Source organism: Lactuca saligna, chromosome 1 (genome assembly GCF_052625555.1).
Source record: "Lactuca saligna cultivar CGN05327 chromosome 1, ASM5262555v1, whole genome shotgun sequence".
NCBI classification, from domain to species: Eukaryota; Viridiplantae; Streptophyta; class Magnoliopsida; order Asterales; family Asteraceae; genus Lactuca; species Lactuca saligna.
Genome location: NC_136417.1, coordinates 157,257,099 through 157,270,145, shown reverse-complemented (window position 1 = coordinate 157,270,145; position 13,047 = coordinate 157,257,099). Strand labels below are relative to the sequence as shown.

Genomic DNA, 13,047 nt, shown 5'->3' with positions numbered 1-13,047 from the left:
AAAAAAACACACCTAAAACATAAAAAAAACGCAGACGGGCAACGAAAAAGGGGGTGCAACACGAGGACTTCCCAGGGGGTCACCCATCCTAGTACTACTCTCGCCCAAGCACGCTTAACTGCGGAGTTCTGATGGGATCCGGTGCATTAGTGCTGGTATGATCGCACCCGAAATACTATCCATGCTTATTGTTTTTATGTCTTACAAGACGCAGAACCTCGTTTGCTTTCGGACGCGAGGCGTGGGACCCACGTGATGGATCGGCTCGGTTCGGGAAACAAGAAAACAATCAACATTGAACCGGAGGCCGCCCGAGCATGGATATAGCAAGAAAGAAAAAAAACGCACCTAAAACATAAAAAAAACGCAGACGGGCAACGAAAAAGGGGGTGCAACACGAGGACTTCCCAGGGGGTCAGCCATCCTAGTACTACTCTCGCCCAAGCACGCTTAACTGCGGAGTTCTGATGGGATCCGGTGCATTAGTGCTGGTATGATCGCACCCGAAATACTATCCATGCTTATTGTTTTTATGTCTTACAAGACGCAGAACCTCGTTTGCTTTCGGACGCGAGGCGTGGGACCCACGTGATGGATCGGCTCGGTTCGGGAAACAAGAAAACAATCAACATTGAACCGGAGGCCGCCCGAGCATGGATATAGCAAGAAAGAAAAAAAAACACACCTAAAACATAAAAAAAACGCAGACGGGCAACGAAAAAGGGGGTGCAACACGAGGACTTCCCAGGGGGTCACCCATCCTAGTACTACTCTCGCCCAAGCACGCTTAACTGCGGAGTTCTGATGGGATCCGGTGCATTAGTGCTGGTATGATCGCAACCGAAACACTATCCATGCTTATTGTTTTTATGTCTTACAAGACGCAGAACCTCGTTTGCTTTCGGACGCGAGGCGTGGGACCCACGTGATGGATCGGCTCGGTTCGGGAAAGAAGAAAACAATCAACATTGAACCGGAGGCCGCCCGAGCATGGATATAGCAAGAAAGAAAAAAAAACACACCTAAAACATAAAAAAAACGCAGACGGGCAACGAAAAAGGGGGTGCAACACGAGGACTTCCCAGGGGGTCACCCATCCTAGTAGTACTCTCGCCCAAGCACGCTTAACTGCGGAGTTCTGATGGGATCCGGTGCATTAGTGCTGGTATGATCGCAACCGAAACACTATCCATGCTTATTGTTTTTATGTCTTACAAGACGCAGAACCTCGTTTGCTTTCGGACGCGAGGCGTGGGACCCACGTGATGGATCGGCTCGGTTCGGGAAACAAGAAAACAATCAACATTGAACCGGAGGCCGCCCGAGCATGGATATAGCAAGAAAGAAAAAAAACGCACCTAAAACATAAAAAAAACGCAGACGGGCAACGAAAAAGGGGGTGCAACACGAGGACTTCCCAGGGGGTCACCCATCCTAGTACTACTCTCGCCCAAGCACGCTTAACTGCGGAGTTCTGATGGGATCCGGTGCATTAGTGCTGGTATGATCGCACCCGAAATACTATCCATGCTTATTGTTTTTATGTCTTACAAGACGCAGAACCTCGTTTGCTTTCGGACGCGAGGCGTGGGACCCACGTGATGGATCGGCTCGGTTCGGGAAACAAGAAAACAATCAACATTGAACCGGAGGCCGCCCGAGCATGGATATAGCAAGAAAGAAAAAAAACGCACCTAAAACATAAAAAAAACGCAGACGGGAAACGAAAAAGGGGGTGCAACACGAGGACTTCCCAGGGGGTCACCCATCCTAGTACTACTCTCGCCCAAGCACGGTTAACTGCGGAGTTCTGATGGGATCCGGTGCATTAGTGCTGGTATGATCGCACCCGAAATACTATCCATGCTTATTGTTTTTATGTCTTACAAGACGCAGAACCTCGTTTGCTTTCGGACGCGAGGCGTGGGACCCACGTGATGGTTCGGCTCGGTTCGGGAAACAAGAAAACAATCAACATTGAACCGGTGGCCGCCCGAGCATGGATATAGCAAAAAAGAAAAAAAAAAAAAAAAACGCACCTAAAACATAAAAAAACGCAGACGGGCAACGAAAAAGGGGGTGCAACACGTGGACTTCCCAGGGGGTCACCCATCCTATTACTACTCTCGCCCAAGCACGCTTAACTGCGGAGTTCTGATGGGATCCGGTGCATTAGTGCTGGTATGATCGCACCCGAAATACTATCCATGCTTATTGTTTTTATGTCTTACAAGACGCAGAACCTCGTTTGCTTTCGGACGCGAGGCGTGGGACCCACGTGATGGATCGGCTCGGTTCGGGAAAGAAGAAAACAATCAACATTGAACCGGAGGCCGCCCGAGCATGGATATAGCAAGAAAGAAAAAAAAACACACCTAAAACATAAAAAAAACGCAGACGGGCAACGAAAAAGGGGGTGCAACACGAGGACTTCCCAGGGGGTCACCCATCCTAGTACTACTCTCGCCCAAGCACGCTTAACTGCAGAGTTCTGATGGGATCCGGTGCATTAGTGCTGGTATGATCGCAACCGAAACACTATCCATGCTTATTGTTTTTATGTCTTACAAGACGCAGAACCTCGTTTGCTTTCGGACGCGAGGCGTGGGACCCACGTGATGGATCGGCTCGGTTCGGGAAACAAGAAAACAATCAACATTGAACCGGAGGCCGCCCGAGCATGGATATAGCAAGAAAGAAAAAAAACGCACCTAAAACATAAAAAAAACGCAGACGGGCAACGAAAAAGGGGGTGCAACACGAGGACTTCCCAGGGGGTCACCCATCCTAGTACTACTCTCGCCCAAGCATGCTTAACTGCGGAGTTCTGATGGGATCCGGTGCATTAGTGCTGGTATGATCGCACCCGAAATACTATCCATGCTTATTGTTTTTATGTCTTACAAGACGCAGAACCTCGTTTGCTTTCGGACGCGAGGCGTGGGACCCACGTGATGGATCGGCTCGGTTCGGGAAACAAGAAAACAATCAACATTGAACCGGAGGCCGCCCGAGCATGGATATAGCAAGAAAGAAAAAAAAAACGCACCTAAAACATAAAAAAAACGCAGACGGGCAACGAAAAAGGGGGTGCAACACGAGGACTTCCCAGGGGGTCACCCATCCTAGTACTACTCTCGCCCAAGCACGCTTAACTGCGGAGTTCTGATGGGATCCGGTGCATTAGTGCTGGTATGATCGCACCCGAAATACTATCCATGCTTATTGTTTTTATGTCTTACAAGACGCAGAACCTCGTTTGCTTTCGGACGCGAGGCGTGGGACCCACGTGATGGATCGGCTCGGTTCGGGAAACAAGAAAACAATCAACATTGAACCGGAGGCCGCCCGAGCATGGATATAGCAAGAAAGAAAAAAAACGCACCTAAAACATAAAAAAAACGCAGACGGGCAACGAAAATGGGGGTGCAACACGAGGACTTCCCAGGGGGTCACCCATCCTAGTACTACTCTCGCCCAAGCACGGTTAACTGCGGAGTTCTGATGGGATCCGGTGCATTAGTGCTGGTATGATCGCACCCGAAATACTATCCATGCTTATTGTTTTTATGTCTTACAAGACGCAGAACCTCGTTTGCTTTCGGACGCGAGGCGTGGGACCCACGTGATGGTTCGGCTCGGTTCGGGAAACAAGAAAACAATCAACATTGAACCGGTGGCCGCCCGAGCATGGATATAGCAAAAAAGAAAAAAAAAAAAAAACGCACCTAAAACATAAAAAAACGCAGACGGGCAACGAAAAAGGGGGTGCAACACGTGGACTTCCCAGGGGGTCACCCATCCTAGTACTACTCTCGCCCAAGCACGCTTAACTGCGGAGTTCTGATGGGATCCGGTGCATTAGTGCTGGTATGATCGCACCCGAAATACTATCCATGCTTATTGTTTTTATGTCTTACAAGACGCAGAACCTCGTTTGCTTTCGGACGCGAGGCGTGGGACCCACGTGATGGATCGGCTCGGTTCGGGAAAGAAGAAAACAATCAACATTGAACCGGAGGCCGCCCGAGCATGGATATAGCAAGAAAGAAAAAAAAAACACACCTAAAACATAAAAAAAACGCAGACGGGCAACGAAAAAGAGGGTGCAACACGAGGACTTCCCAGGGGGTCACCCATCCTAGTACTACTCTCGCCCAAGCACGGTTAACTGCGGAGTTCTGATGGGATCCGGTGCATTAGTGCTGGTATGATCGCACCCGAAATACTATCCATGCTTATTGGTTTTATGTCTTACAAGACGCAGAACCTCGTTTGCTTTCGGACGCGAGGCGTGGGACCCACGTGATGGATCGGCTCGGTTCGGGAAACAAGAAAACAATCAACATTGAACCGGAGGCCGCCCGAGCATGGATATAGCAAGAAAGAAAAAAACGCACCTAAAACATAAAAAAAACGCAGACGGGCAACGAAAAAGGGGGTGCAACACGAGGACTTCCCAGGGGGTCACCCATCCTAGTACTACTCTCGCCCAAGCACGCTTAACTGCGGAGTTCTGATGGGATCCGGTGCATTAGTGCTGGTATGATCGCACCCGAAATACTATCCATGCTTATTGTTTTTATGTCTTACAAGACGCAGAACCTCGTTTGCTTTCGGACGCGAGGCGTGGGACCCACGTGATGGATCGGCTCGGTTCGGGAAACAAGAAAACAATCAACATTGAACCGGAGGCCGCCCGAGCATGGATATAGCAAGAAAGAAAAAAAACGCACCTAAAACATAAAAAAAACGCAGACGGGCAACGAAAAAGGGGGTGCAACACGAGGACTTCCCAGGGGGTCAGCCATCCTAGTACTACTCTCGCCCAAGCACGCTTAACTGCGGAGTTCTGATGGGATCCGGTGCATTAGTGCTGGTATGATCGCACCCGAAATACTATCCATGCTTATTGTTTTTATGTCTTACAAGACGCAGAACCTCGTTTGCTTTCGGACGCGAGGCGTGGGACCCACGTGATGGTTCGGCTCGGTTCGGGAAACAAGAAAACAATCAACATTGAACCGGTGGCCGCCCGAGCATGGATATAGCAAAAAAGAAAAAAAAAAAAAACGCACCTAAAACATAAAAAAACGCAGACGGGCAACGAAAAAGGTGGTGCAACACGAGGACATCCCAGGGGGTCAGCCATCCTAGTACTACTCTCGCCCAAGCACGCTTAACTGCGGAGTTCTGATGGGATCCGGTGCATTAGTGCTGGTATGATCGCACCCGAAATACTATCCATGCTTATTGTTTTTATGTCTTACAAGACGCAGAACCTCGTTTGCTTTCGGACGCGAGGCGTGGGACCCACGTGATGGATCGGCTCGGTTCGGGAAAGAAGAAAACAATCAACATTGAACCGGAGGCCGCCCGAGCATGGATATAGCAAGAAAGAAAAAAAAACACACCTAAAACATAAAAAAAACGCAGACGGGCAACGAAAAAGGGGGTGCAACACGAGGACTTCCCAGGGGGTCACCCATCCTAGTACTACTCTCGCCCAAGCACGCTTAACTGCGGAGTTCTGATGGGATCCGGTGCATTAGTGCTGGTATGATCGCAACCGAAACACTATCCATGCTTATTGTTTTTATGTCTTACAAGACGCAGAACCTCGTTTGCTTTCGGACGCGAGGCGTGGGACCCACGTGATGGATCGGCTCGGTTCGGGAAACAAGAAAACAATCAACATTGAACCGGAGGCCGCCCGAGCATTGATATACCAAGAAAGAAAAAAAAAACGCACCTAAAACATAAAAAAACGCAGACGGGCAACGAAAAAGGGGGTGCAACACGAGGACTTCCCCGGGGGTCACCCATCCTAGTACTACTCTCGCCCAAGCACGCTTAACTGCGGAGTTCTGATGGGATCCGGTGCATTAGTGCTGGTATGATCGCACCCGAAATACTATCAATGCTTATTGTTTTTATGTCTTACAAGACGCAGAACCTCGTTTGCTTTCGGACGCGAGGCGTGGGACCCACGTGATGGATCGGCTCGGTTCGGGAAACAAGAAAACAATCAACATTGAACCGGAGGCCGCCCGAGCATGGATATAGCAAGAAAGAAAAAAAACGCACCTAAAACATAAAAAAAACGCAGACGGGCAACGAAAAAGGGGGTGCAACACGAGGACTTCCCAGGGGGTCACCCATCCTAGTTCTACTCTCGCCCAAGCACGCTTAACTGCGGAGTTCTAATGGGATCCGGTGCATTAGTGCTGGTATGATCGCACCCGATATACTATCCATGCTTATTGTTTTTATGTCTTACAAGACGCAGAACCTCGTTTGCTTTCGGACGCGAGGCGTGGGACCCACGTGATGGATCGGCTCGGTTCGGGAAACAAGAAAACAATCAACATTGAACCGGAGGCCGCCCGAGCATGGATATAGCAAGAAAGAAAAAAAAACGCACCTAAAACATAAAAAAAACGCAGACGGGAAACAAAAAAGGGGGTGCAACACGAGGACTTCCCAAGGGGTCACCCATCCTAGTACTACTCTCGCCCAAGCACGCTTAACTGTGGAGTTCTGATGGGATCCGGTGCATTAGTGTTGGTATGATCGCACCCGAAATACTATCCATGCTTATTGTTTTTATGTCTTACAAGACGCAGAACCTCGTTTGCTTTCGGACGCGAGGCGTGGGACCCACGTGATGGATCGGCTCGGTTCGGGAAACAAGAAAACAATCAACATTGAACCGGAGGCCGCCCGAGCATTGATATACCAAGAAAGAAAAAAAAACGCACCTAAAACATAAAAAAACGCAGACGGGCAACGAAAAAGGGGGTGCTACACGAGGACTTCCCAGGGGGTCACCCATCCTAGTACTACTCTCGCCCAAGCACGCTTAACTGCGGAGTTATGATGGGATCCGGTGCATTAGTGCTGGTATGATCGCACCCGAAATACTATCCATGCTTATTGTTTTTATGTCTTACAAGACGCAGAACCTCGTTTGCTTTCGGACGCGAGGCGTGGGACCCACGTGATGGATCGGCTCGGTTCGGGAAACAAGAAAACAATCAACATTGAACCGGAGGCCGCCCGAGCATGGATATAGCAAGAAAGAAAAAAAAAACGCACCTAAAACATAAAAAAAACGCAGACGGGCAACGAAAAAGGGGGTGCAACACGAGGACTTCCCAGGGGGTCACCCATCCTAGTACTACTCTCGCCCAAGCAGGCTTAACTGTGGAGTTCTAATGGGATCCGGTGCATTAGTGCTGGTATGATCGCACCCGAAATACTATCCATGCTTATTGTTTTTATGTCTTACAAGACGCAGAACCTCGTTTGCTTTCGGACGCGAGGCGTGGGACCCACGTGATGGATCGGCTCGGTTCGGGAAACAAGAAAACAATCAACATTGAACCGGAGGCCGCCCGAGCATGGATATAGCAAGAAAGAAAAAAAACGCACCTAAAACATAAAAAAAACGCAGACGGGCAACGAAAAAGGGGGTGCAACACGAGGACTTCCCAGGGGGTCACCCATCCTAGTACTACTCTCGCCCAAGCACGCTTAACTGCGGAGTTCTGATGGGATCCGGTGCATTAGTGCTGGTATGATCGCACCCGAAATACTATCCATGCTTATTGTTTTTATGTCTTACAAGACGCAGAACCTCGTTTGCTTTCGGACGCGAGGCGTGGGACCCACGTGATGGATCGGCTCGGTTCGGGAAACAAGAAAACAATCAACATTGAACCGGAGGCCGCCCGAGCATGGATATAGCAAGAAAGAAAAAAAAAACGCACCTAAAACATAAAAAAAACGCAGACGGGCAACGAAAAAGGTGGTGCAACACGAGGACTTCCCAGGGGGTCACCCATCCTAGTACTACTCTCGCCCAAGCACGCTTAACTGCGGAGTTCTGATGGGATCCGGTGCATTAGTGCTGGTATGATCGCACCCGAAATACTATCCATGCTTATTGTTTTTATGTCTTACAAGACGCAGAACCTCGTTTGCTTTCGGACGCGAGGCGTGGGACCCACGTGATGGATCGGCTCGGTTCGGGAAACAAGAAAACAATCAACATTGAACCGGAGGCCGCCCGAGCATGGATATAGCAAGAAAGAAAAAAAACGCACCTAAAACATAAAAAAAACGCAGACGGGCAACGAAAAAAGGGGTGCAACACGAGGACTTCCCAGGGGGTCAGCCATCCTAGTACTACTCTCGCCCAAGCACGCTTAACTGCGGAGTTCTGATGGGATCCGGTGCATTAGTGCTGGTATGATCGCACCCGAAATACTATCCATGCTTATTGTTTTTATGTCTTACAAGACGCAGAACCTCGTTTGCTTTCGGACGCGAGGCGTGGGACCCACGTGATGGATCGGCTCGGTTCGGGAAACAAGAAAACAATCAACATTGAACCGGAGGCCGCCCGAGCATGGATATAGCAAGAAAGAAAAAAAACGCACCTAAAACATAAAAAAAACGCAGACGGGCAACGAAAAAGGGGGTGCAACACGAGGACTTCCCAGGGGGTCAGCCATCCTAGTACTACTCTCGCCCAAGCACGCTTAACTGCGGAGTTCTGATGGGATCCGGTGCATTAGTGCTGGTATGATCGCACCCGAAATACTATCCATGCTTATTGTTTTTATGTCTTACAAGACGCAGAACCTCGTTTGCTTTCGGACGCGAGGCGTGGGACCCACGTGATGGTTCGGCTCGGTTCGGGAAACAAGAAAACAATCAACATTGAACCGGTGGTCGCCCGAGCATGGATATAGCAAAAAAGAAAAAAAAAAAACGCACCTAAAACATAAAAAAACGCAGACGGGCAACGAAAAAGGTGGTGCAACACGAGGACATCCCAGGGGGTCAGCCATCCTAGTACTACTCTCGCCCAAGCACGCTTAACTGCGGAGTTCTGATGGGATCCGGTGCATTAGTGCTGGTATGATCGCACCCGAAATACTATCCATGCTTATTGTTTTTATGTCTTACAAGACGCAGAACCTCGTTTGCTTTCGGACGCGAGGCGTGGGACCCACGTGATGGATCGGCTCGGTTCGGGAAAGAAGAAAACAATCAACATTGAACCGGAGGCCGCCCGAGCATGGATATAGCAAGAAAGAAAAAAAAACACACCTAAAACATAAAAAAAACGCAGACGGGCAACGAAAAAGGGGGTGCAACACGAGGACTTCCCAGGGGGTCACCCATCCTAGTACTACTCTCGCCCAAGCACGCTTAACTGCGGAGTTCTGATGGGATCCGGTGCATTAGTGCTGGTATGATCGCAACCGAAACACTATCCATGCTTATTGTTTTTATGTCTTACAAGACGCAGAACCTCGTTTGCTTTCGGACGCGAGGCGTGGGACCCACGTGATGGATCGGCTCGGTTCGGGAAACAAGAAAACAATCAACATTGAACCGGAGGCCGCCCGAGCATTGATATACCAAGAAAGAAAAAAAAAACGCACCTAAAACATAAAAAAACGCAGACGGGCAACGAAAAAGGGGGTGCAACACGAGGACTTCCCCGGGGGTCACCCATCCTAGTACTACTCTCGCCCAAGCACGCTTAACTGCGGAGTTCTGATGGGATCCGGTGCATTAGTGCTGGTATGATCGCACCCGAAATACTATCAATGCTTATTGTTTTTATGTCTTACAAGACGCAGAACCTCGTTTGCTTTCGGACGCGAGGCGTGGGACCCACGTGATGGATCGGCTCGGTTCGGGAAACAAGAAAACAATCAACATTGAACCGGAGGCCGCCCGAGCATGGATATAGCAAGTAAGAAAAAAAACGCACCTAAAACATAAAAAAAACGCAGACGGGCAACGAAAAAGGGGGTGCAACACGAGGACTTCCCAGGGGGTCACCCATCCTAGTTCTACTCTCGCCCAAGCACGCTTAACTGCGGAGTTCTAATGGGATCCGGTGCATTAGTGCTGGTATGATCGCACCCGATATACTATCCATGCTTATTGTTTTTATGTCTTACAAGACGCAGAACCTCGTTTGCTTTCGGACGCGAGGCGTGGGACCCACGTGATGGATCGGCTCGGTTCGGGAAACAAGAAAACAATCAACATTGAACCGGAGGCCGCCCGAGCATGGATATAGCAAGAAAGAAAAAAAAACGCACCTAAAACATAAAAAAAACGCAGACGGGAAACAAAAAAGGGGGTGCAACACGAGGACTTCCCAAGGGGTCACCCATCCTAGTACTACTCTCGCCCAAGCACGCTTAACTGTGGAGTTCTGATGGGATCCGGTGCATTAGTGTTGGTATGATCGCACCCGAAATACTATCCATGCTTATTGTTTTTATGTCTTACAAGACGCAGAACCTCGTTTGCTTTCGGACGCGAGGCGTGGGACCCACGTGATGGATCGGCTCGGTTCGGGAAACAAGAAAACAATCAACATTGAACCGGAGGCCGCCCGAGCATTGATATACCAAGAAAGAAAAAAAAACGCACCTAAAACATAAAAAAACGCAGACGGGCAACGAAAAAGGGGGTGCTACACGAGGACTTCCCAGGGGGTCACCCATCCTAGTACTACTCTCGCCCAAGCACGCTTAACTGCGGAGTTATGATGGGATCCGGTGCATTAGTGCTGGTATGATCGCACCCGAAATACTATCCATGCTTATTGTTTTTATGTCTTACAAGACGCAGAACCTCGTTTGCTTTCGGACGCGAGGCGTGGGACCCACGTGATGGATCGGCTCGGTTCGGGAAACAAGAAAACAATCAACATTGAACCGGAGGCCGCCCGAGCATGGATATAGCAAGAAAGAAAAAAAAAACGCACCTAAAACATAAAAAAAACGCAGACGGGCAACGAAAAAGGGGGTGCAACACGAGGACTTCCCAGGGGGTCACCCATCCTAGTACTACTCTCGCCCAAGCAGGCTTAACTGTGGAGTTCTGATGGGATCCGGTGCATTAGTGCTGGTATGATCGCACCCGAAATACTATCCATGCTTATTGTTTTTATGTCTTACAAGACGCAGAACCTCGTTTGCTTTCGGACGCGAGGCGTGGGACCCACGTGATGGATCGGCTCGGTTCGGGAAACAAGAAAACAATCAACATTGAACCGGAGGCCGCCCGAGCATGGATATAGCAAGAAAGAAAAAAAACGCACCTAAAACATAAAAAAAACGCAGACGGGCAACGAAAAAGGGGGTGCAACACGAGGACTTCCCAGGGGGTCACCCATCCTAGTACTACTCTCGCCCAAGCACGCTTAACTGCGGAGTTCTGATGGGATCCGGTGCATTAGTGCTGGTATGATCGCACCCGAAATACTATCCATGCTTATTGTTTTTATGTCTTACAAGACGCAGAACCTCGTTTGCTTTCGGACGCGAGGCGTGGGACCCACGTGATGGATCGGCTCGGTTCGGGAAACAAGAAAACAATCAACATTGAACCGGAGGCCGCCCGAGCATGGATATAGCAAGAAAGAAAAAAAAAACGCACCTAAAACATAAAAAAAACGCAGACGGGCAACGAAAAAGGTGGTGCAACACGAGGACTTCCCAGGGGGTCACCCATCCTAGTACTACTCTCGCCCAAGCACGCTTAACTGCGGAGTTCTGATGGGATCCGGTGCATTAGTGCTGGTATGATCGCACCCGAAATACTATCCATGCTTATTGTTTTTATGTCTTACAAGACGCAGAACCTCGTTTGCTTTCGGACGCGAGGCGTGGGACCCACGTGATGGATCGGCTCGGTTCGGGAAACAAGAAAACAATCAACATTGAACCGGAGGCCGCCCGAGCATGGATATAGCAAGAAAGAAAAAAAACGCACCTAAAACATAAAAAAAACGCAGACGGGCAACGAAAAAGGGGGTGCAACACGAGGACTTCCCAGGGGGTCAGCCATCCTAGTACTACTCTCGCCCAAGCACGCTTAACTGCGGAGTTCTGATGGGATCCGGTGCATTAGTGCTGGTATGATCGCACCCGAAATACTATCCATGCTTATTGTTTTTATGTCTTACAAGACGCAGAACCTCGTTTGCTTTCGGACGCGAGGCGTGGGACCCACGTGATGGTTCGGCTCGGTTCGGGAAACAAGAAAACAATCAACATTGAACCGGTGGCCGCCCGAGCATGGATATAGCAAAAAAGAAAAAAAAAAAAAACGCACCTAAAACATAAAAAAACGCAGACGGGCAACGAAAAAGGGGGTGCAACACGAGGACTTCCCAGGGGGTCACCCATCCTAGTACTACTCTCGCCCAAGCACGCTTAACTGCGGAGTTCTGATGGGATCCGGTGCATTAGTGCTGGTATGATCGCACCCGAAATACTATCCATGCTTATTGTTTTTATGTCTTACAAGACGCAGAACCTCGTTTGCTTTCGGACGCGAGGCGTGGGACCCACGTGATGGATCGGCTCGGTTCGGGAAAGAAGAAAACAATCAACATTGAACCGGAGGCCGCCCGAGCATGGATATAGCAAGAAAGAAAAAAAAAAACACACCTAAAACATAAAAAAAACGCAGACGGGCAACGAAAAAGGGGGTGCAACACGAGGACTTCCCAGGGGGTCACCCATCCTAGTACTACTCTCGCCCAAGCACGCTTAACTGCGGAGTTCTGATGGGATCTGGTGCATTAGTGCTGGTATGATCGCACCCGAAATACTATCCATGCTTATTGTTTTTATGTCTTACAAGACGCAGAACCTCGTTTGCTTTCGGACGCGAGGCGTGGGACCCACGTGATGGATCGGCTCGGTTCGGGAAACAAGAAAACAATCAACATTGAACCGGAGGCCGCCCGAGCATGGATATAGCAAGAAAGAAAAAAAACGCACCTAAAACATAAAAAAAACGCAGACAGGCAACGAAAAAGGGGGTGCAACACGAGGACTTCCCAGGGGGTCACCCATCCTAGTACTACTCTCGCCCAAGCACGCTTAACTGCGGAGTTCTGATGGGATCCGGTGCATTAGTGCTGGTATGATCGCACCCAAAATACTATCCATGCTTATTGTTTTTATGTCTTACAAGACGCAGAACCTCGTTTGCTTT

The 13,047-nt window shown here is 49.4% G+C and overlaps 39 non-coding genes across 39 annotated transcripts; all 39 read right to left on the bottom strand.

Annotated features, from left to right (window-relative positions):
- Positions 1–50: 50 nt before the first annotated feature.
- On the bottom strand, positions 51–169 carry LOC145014687 (5S ribosomal RNA). Its single transcript, XR_013665579.1, has one exon. It is a non-coding gene; the product is annotated as a 5S ribosomal RNA (ribosomal RNA).
- A 217-nt stretch (positions 170–386) lies between these two features.
- On the bottom strand, positions 387–505 carry LOC145025893 (5S ribosomal RNA). The gene has a single exon (XR_013673884.1). It is a non-coding gene; the product is annotated as a 5S ribosomal RNA (ribosomal RNA).
- Positions 506–723: 218 nt separating this feature from the next.
- On the bottom strand, positions 724–842 carry LOC145025596 (5S ribosomal RNA). The gene has a single exon (XR_013673606.1). It is a non-coding gene; the product is annotated as a 5S ribosomal RNA (ribosomal RNA).
- Positions 843–1,060: 218 nt separating this feature from the next.
- On the bottom strand, positions 1,061–1,179 carry LOC145026698 (5S ribosomal RNA). Its single transcript, XR_013674657.1, has one exon. It is a non-coding gene; the product is annotated as a 5S ribosomal RNA (ribosomal RNA).
- A 217-nt stretch (positions 1,180–1,396) lies between these two features.
- Positions 1,397–1,515, bottom strand: LOC145014680 (5S ribosomal RNA). Its single transcript, XR_013665578.1, has one exon. It is a non-coding gene; the product is annotated as a 5S ribosomal RNA (ribosomal RNA).
- A 217-nt stretch (positions 1,516–1,732) lies between these two features.
- LOC145025762 (5S ribosomal RNA) lies at positions 1,733–1,851 on the bottom strand. The gene has a single exon (XR_013673762.1). It is a non-coding gene; the product is annotated as a 5S ribosomal RNA (ribosomal RNA).
- A 225-nt stretch (positions 1,852–2,076) lies between these two features.
- LOC145026203 (5S ribosomal RNA) lies at positions 2,077–2,195 on the bottom strand. The gene has a single exon (XR_013674190.1). It is a non-coding gene; the product is annotated as a 5S ribosomal RNA (ribosomal RNA).
- Positions 2,196–2,413: 218 nt separating this feature from the next.
- Positions 2,414–2,532, bottom strand: LOC145026415 (5S ribosomal RNA). Its single transcript, XR_013674389.1, has one exon. It is a non-coding gene; the product is annotated as a 5S ribosomal RNA (ribosomal RNA).
- A 217-nt stretch (positions 2,533–2,749) lies between these two features.
- Positions 2,750–2,868, bottom strand: LOC145025861 (5S ribosomal RNA). Its single transcript, XR_013673854.1, has one exon. It is a non-coding gene; the product is annotated as a 5S ribosomal RNA (ribosomal RNA).
- Positions 2,869–3,087: 219 nt separating this feature from the next.
- Positions 3,088–3,206, bottom strand: LOC145014674 (5S ribosomal RNA). The gene has a single exon (XR_013665576.1). It is a non-coding gene; the product is annotated as a 5S ribosomal RNA (ribosomal RNA).
- A 217-nt stretch (positions 3,207–3,423) lies between these two features.
- Positions 3,424–3,542, bottom strand: LOC145025761 (5S ribosomal RNA). The gene has a single exon (XR_013673761.1). It is a non-coding gene; the product is annotated as a 5S ribosomal RNA (ribosomal RNA).
- Positions 3,543–3,765: 223 nt separating this feature from the next.
- On the bottom strand, positions 3,766–3,884 carry LOC145015677 (5S ribosomal RNA). Its single transcript, XR_013665995.1, has one exon. It is a non-coding gene; the product is annotated as a 5S ribosomal RNA (ribosomal RNA).
- A 219-nt stretch (positions 3,885–4,103) lies between these two features.
- Positions 4,104–4,222, bottom strand: LOC145025877 (5S ribosomal RNA). The gene has a single exon (XR_013673869.1). It is a non-coding gene; the product is annotated as a 5S ribosomal RNA (ribosomal RNA).
- Positions 4,223–4,438: 216 nt separating this feature from the next.
- Positions 4,439–4,557, bottom strand: LOC145028210 (5S ribosomal RNA). The gene has a single exon (XR_013675965.1). It is a non-coding gene; the product is annotated as a 5S ribosomal RNA (ribosomal RNA).
- Positions 4,558–4,774: 217 nt separating this feature from the next.
- LOC145025892 (5S ribosomal RNA) lies at positions 4,775–4,893 on the bottom strand. Its single transcript, XR_013673883.1, has one exon. It is a non-coding gene; the product is annotated as a 5S ribosomal RNA (ribosomal RNA).
- A 222-nt stretch (positions 4,894–5,115) lies between these two features.
- Positions 5,116–5,234, bottom strand: LOC145027180 (5S ribosomal RNA). Its single transcript, XR_013675115.1, has one exon. It is a non-coding gene; the product is annotated as a 5S ribosomal RNA (ribosomal RNA).
- Positions 5,235–5,452: 218 nt separating this feature from the next.
- On the bottom strand, positions 5,453–5,571 carry LOC145025595 (5S ribosomal RNA). The gene has a single exon (XR_013673605.1). It is a non-coding gene; the product is annotated as a 5S ribosomal RNA (ribosomal RNA).
- Positions 5,572–5,789: 218 nt separating this feature from the next.
- Positions 5,790–5,908, bottom strand: LOC145025630 (5S ribosomal RNA). The gene has a single exon (XR_013673638.1). It is a non-coding gene; the product is annotated as a 5S ribosomal RNA (ribosomal RNA).
- Positions 5,909–6,125: 217 nt separating this feature from the next.
- Positions 6,126–6,244, bottom strand: LOC145026819 (5S ribosomal RNA). The gene has a single exon (XR_013674772.1). It is a non-coding gene; the product is annotated as a 5S ribosomal RNA (ribosomal RNA).
- A 218-nt stretch (positions 6,245–6,462) lies between these two features.
- Positions 6,463–6,581, bottom strand: LOC145026879 (5S ribosomal RNA). The gene has a single exon (XR_013674831.1). It is a non-coding gene; the product is annotated as a 5S ribosomal RNA (ribosomal RNA).
- A 217-nt stretch (positions 6,582–6,798) lies between these two features.
- On the bottom strand, positions 6,799–6,917 carry LOC145027112 (5S ribosomal RNA). Its single transcript, XR_013675052.1, has one exon. It is a non-coding gene; the product is annotated as a 5S ribosomal RNA (ribosomal RNA).
- A 219-nt stretch (positions 6,918–7,136) lies between these two features.
- Positions 7,137–7,255, bottom strand: LOC145026909 (5S ribosomal RNA). Its single transcript, XR_013674860.1, has one exon. It is a non-coding gene; the product is annotated as a 5S ribosomal RNA (ribosomal RNA).
- A 217-nt stretch (positions 7,256–7,472) lies between these two features.
- On the bottom strand, positions 7,473–7,591 carry LOC145028209 (5S ribosomal RNA). Its single transcript, XR_013675964.1, has one exon. It is a non-coding gene; the product is annotated as a 5S ribosomal RNA (ribosomal RNA).
- A 219-nt stretch (positions 7,592–7,810) lies between these two features.
- Positions 7,811–7,929, bottom strand: LOC145025825 (5S ribosomal RNA). The gene has a single exon (XR_013673820.1). It is a non-coding gene; the product is annotated as a 5S ribosomal RNA (ribosomal RNA).
- Positions 7,930–8,146: 217 nt separating this feature from the next.
- Positions 8,147–8,265, bottom strand: LOC145025891 (5S ribosomal RNA). Its single transcript, XR_013673882.1, has one exon. It is a non-coding gene; the product is annotated as a 5S ribosomal RNA (ribosomal RNA).
- Positions 8,266–8,482: 217 nt separating this feature from the next.
- On the bottom strand, positions 8,483–8,601 carry LOC145025890 (5S ribosomal RNA). The gene has a single exon (XR_013673881.1). It is a non-coding gene; the product is annotated as a 5S ribosomal RNA (ribosomal RNA).
- A 220-nt stretch (positions 8,602–8,821) lies between these two features.
- On the bottom strand, positions 8,822–8,940 carry LOC145027179 (5S ribosomal RNA). Its single transcript, XR_013675114.1, has one exon. It is a non-coding gene; the product is annotated as a 5S ribosomal RNA (ribosomal RNA).
- A 218-nt stretch (positions 8,941–9,158) lies between these two features.
- LOC145025594 (5S ribosomal RNA) lies at positions 9,159–9,277 on the bottom strand. The gene has a single exon (XR_013673604.1). It is a non-coding gene; the product is annotated as a 5S ribosomal RNA (ribosomal RNA).
- A 218-nt stretch (positions 9,278–9,495) lies between these two features.
- LOC145025629 (5S ribosomal RNA) lies at positions 9,496–9,614 on the bottom strand. The gene has a single exon (XR_013673637.1). It is a non-coding gene; the product is annotated as a 5S ribosomal RNA (ribosomal RNA).
- A 217-nt stretch (positions 9,615–9,831) lies between these two features.
- Positions 9,832–9,950, bottom strand: LOC145026818 (5S ribosomal RNA). The gene has a single exon (XR_013674771.1). It is a non-coding gene; the product is annotated as a 5S ribosomal RNA (ribosomal RNA).
- A 218-nt stretch (positions 9,951–10,168) lies between these two features.
- Positions 10,169–10,287, bottom strand: LOC145026878 (5S ribosomal RNA). Its single transcript, XR_013674830.1, has one exon. It is a non-coding gene; the product is annotated as a 5S ribosomal RNA (ribosomal RNA).
- A 217-nt stretch (positions 10,288–10,504) lies between these two features.
- Positions 10,505–10,623, bottom strand: LOC145027111 (5S ribosomal RNA). The gene has a single exon (XR_013675051.1). It is a non-coding gene; the product is annotated as a 5S ribosomal RNA (ribosomal RNA).
- Positions 10,624–10,842: 219 nt separating this feature from the next.
- Positions 10,843–10,961, bottom strand: LOC145026817 (5S ribosomal RNA). Its single transcript, XR_013674770.1, has one exon. It is a non-coding gene; the product is annotated as a 5S ribosomal RNA (ribosomal RNA).
- Positions 10,962–11,178: 217 nt separating this feature from the next.
- LOC145028208 (5S ribosomal RNA) lies at positions 11,179–11,297 on the bottom strand. The gene has a single exon (XR_013675963.1). It is a non-coding gene; the product is annotated as a 5S ribosomal RNA (ribosomal RNA).
- A 219-nt stretch (positions 11,298–11,516) lies between these two features.
- Positions 11,517–11,635, bottom strand: LOC145025824 (5S ribosomal RNA). Its single transcript, XR_013673819.1, has one exon. It is a non-coding gene; the product is annotated as a 5S ribosomal RNA (ribosomal RNA).
- Positions 11,636–11,852: 217 nt separating this feature from the next.
- LOC145025889 (5S ribosomal RNA) lies at positions 11,853–11,971 on the bottom strand. The gene has a single exon (XR_013673880.1). It is a non-coding gene; the product is annotated as a 5S ribosomal RNA (ribosomal RNA).
- A 222-nt stretch (positions 11,972–12,193) lies between these two features.
- On the bottom strand, positions 12,194–12,312 carry LOC145028207 (5S ribosomal RNA). Its single transcript, XR_013675962.1, has one exon. It is a non-coding gene; the product is annotated as a 5S ribosomal RNA (ribosomal RNA).
- A 220-nt stretch (positions 12,313–12,532) lies between these two features.
- LOC145025707 (5S ribosomal RNA) lies at positions 12,533–12,651 on the bottom strand. Its single transcript, XR_013673709.1, has one exon. It is a non-coding gene; the product is annotated as a 5S ribosomal RNA (ribosomal RNA).
- Positions 12,652–12,868: 217 nt separating this feature from the next.
- On the bottom strand, positions 12,869–12,987 carry LOC145028206 (5S ribosomal RNA). The gene has a single exon (XR_013675961.1). It is a non-coding gene; the product is annotated as a 5S ribosomal RNA (ribosomal RNA).
- Between the last annotated feature and the right edge of the window lie 60 nt (positions 12,988–13,047).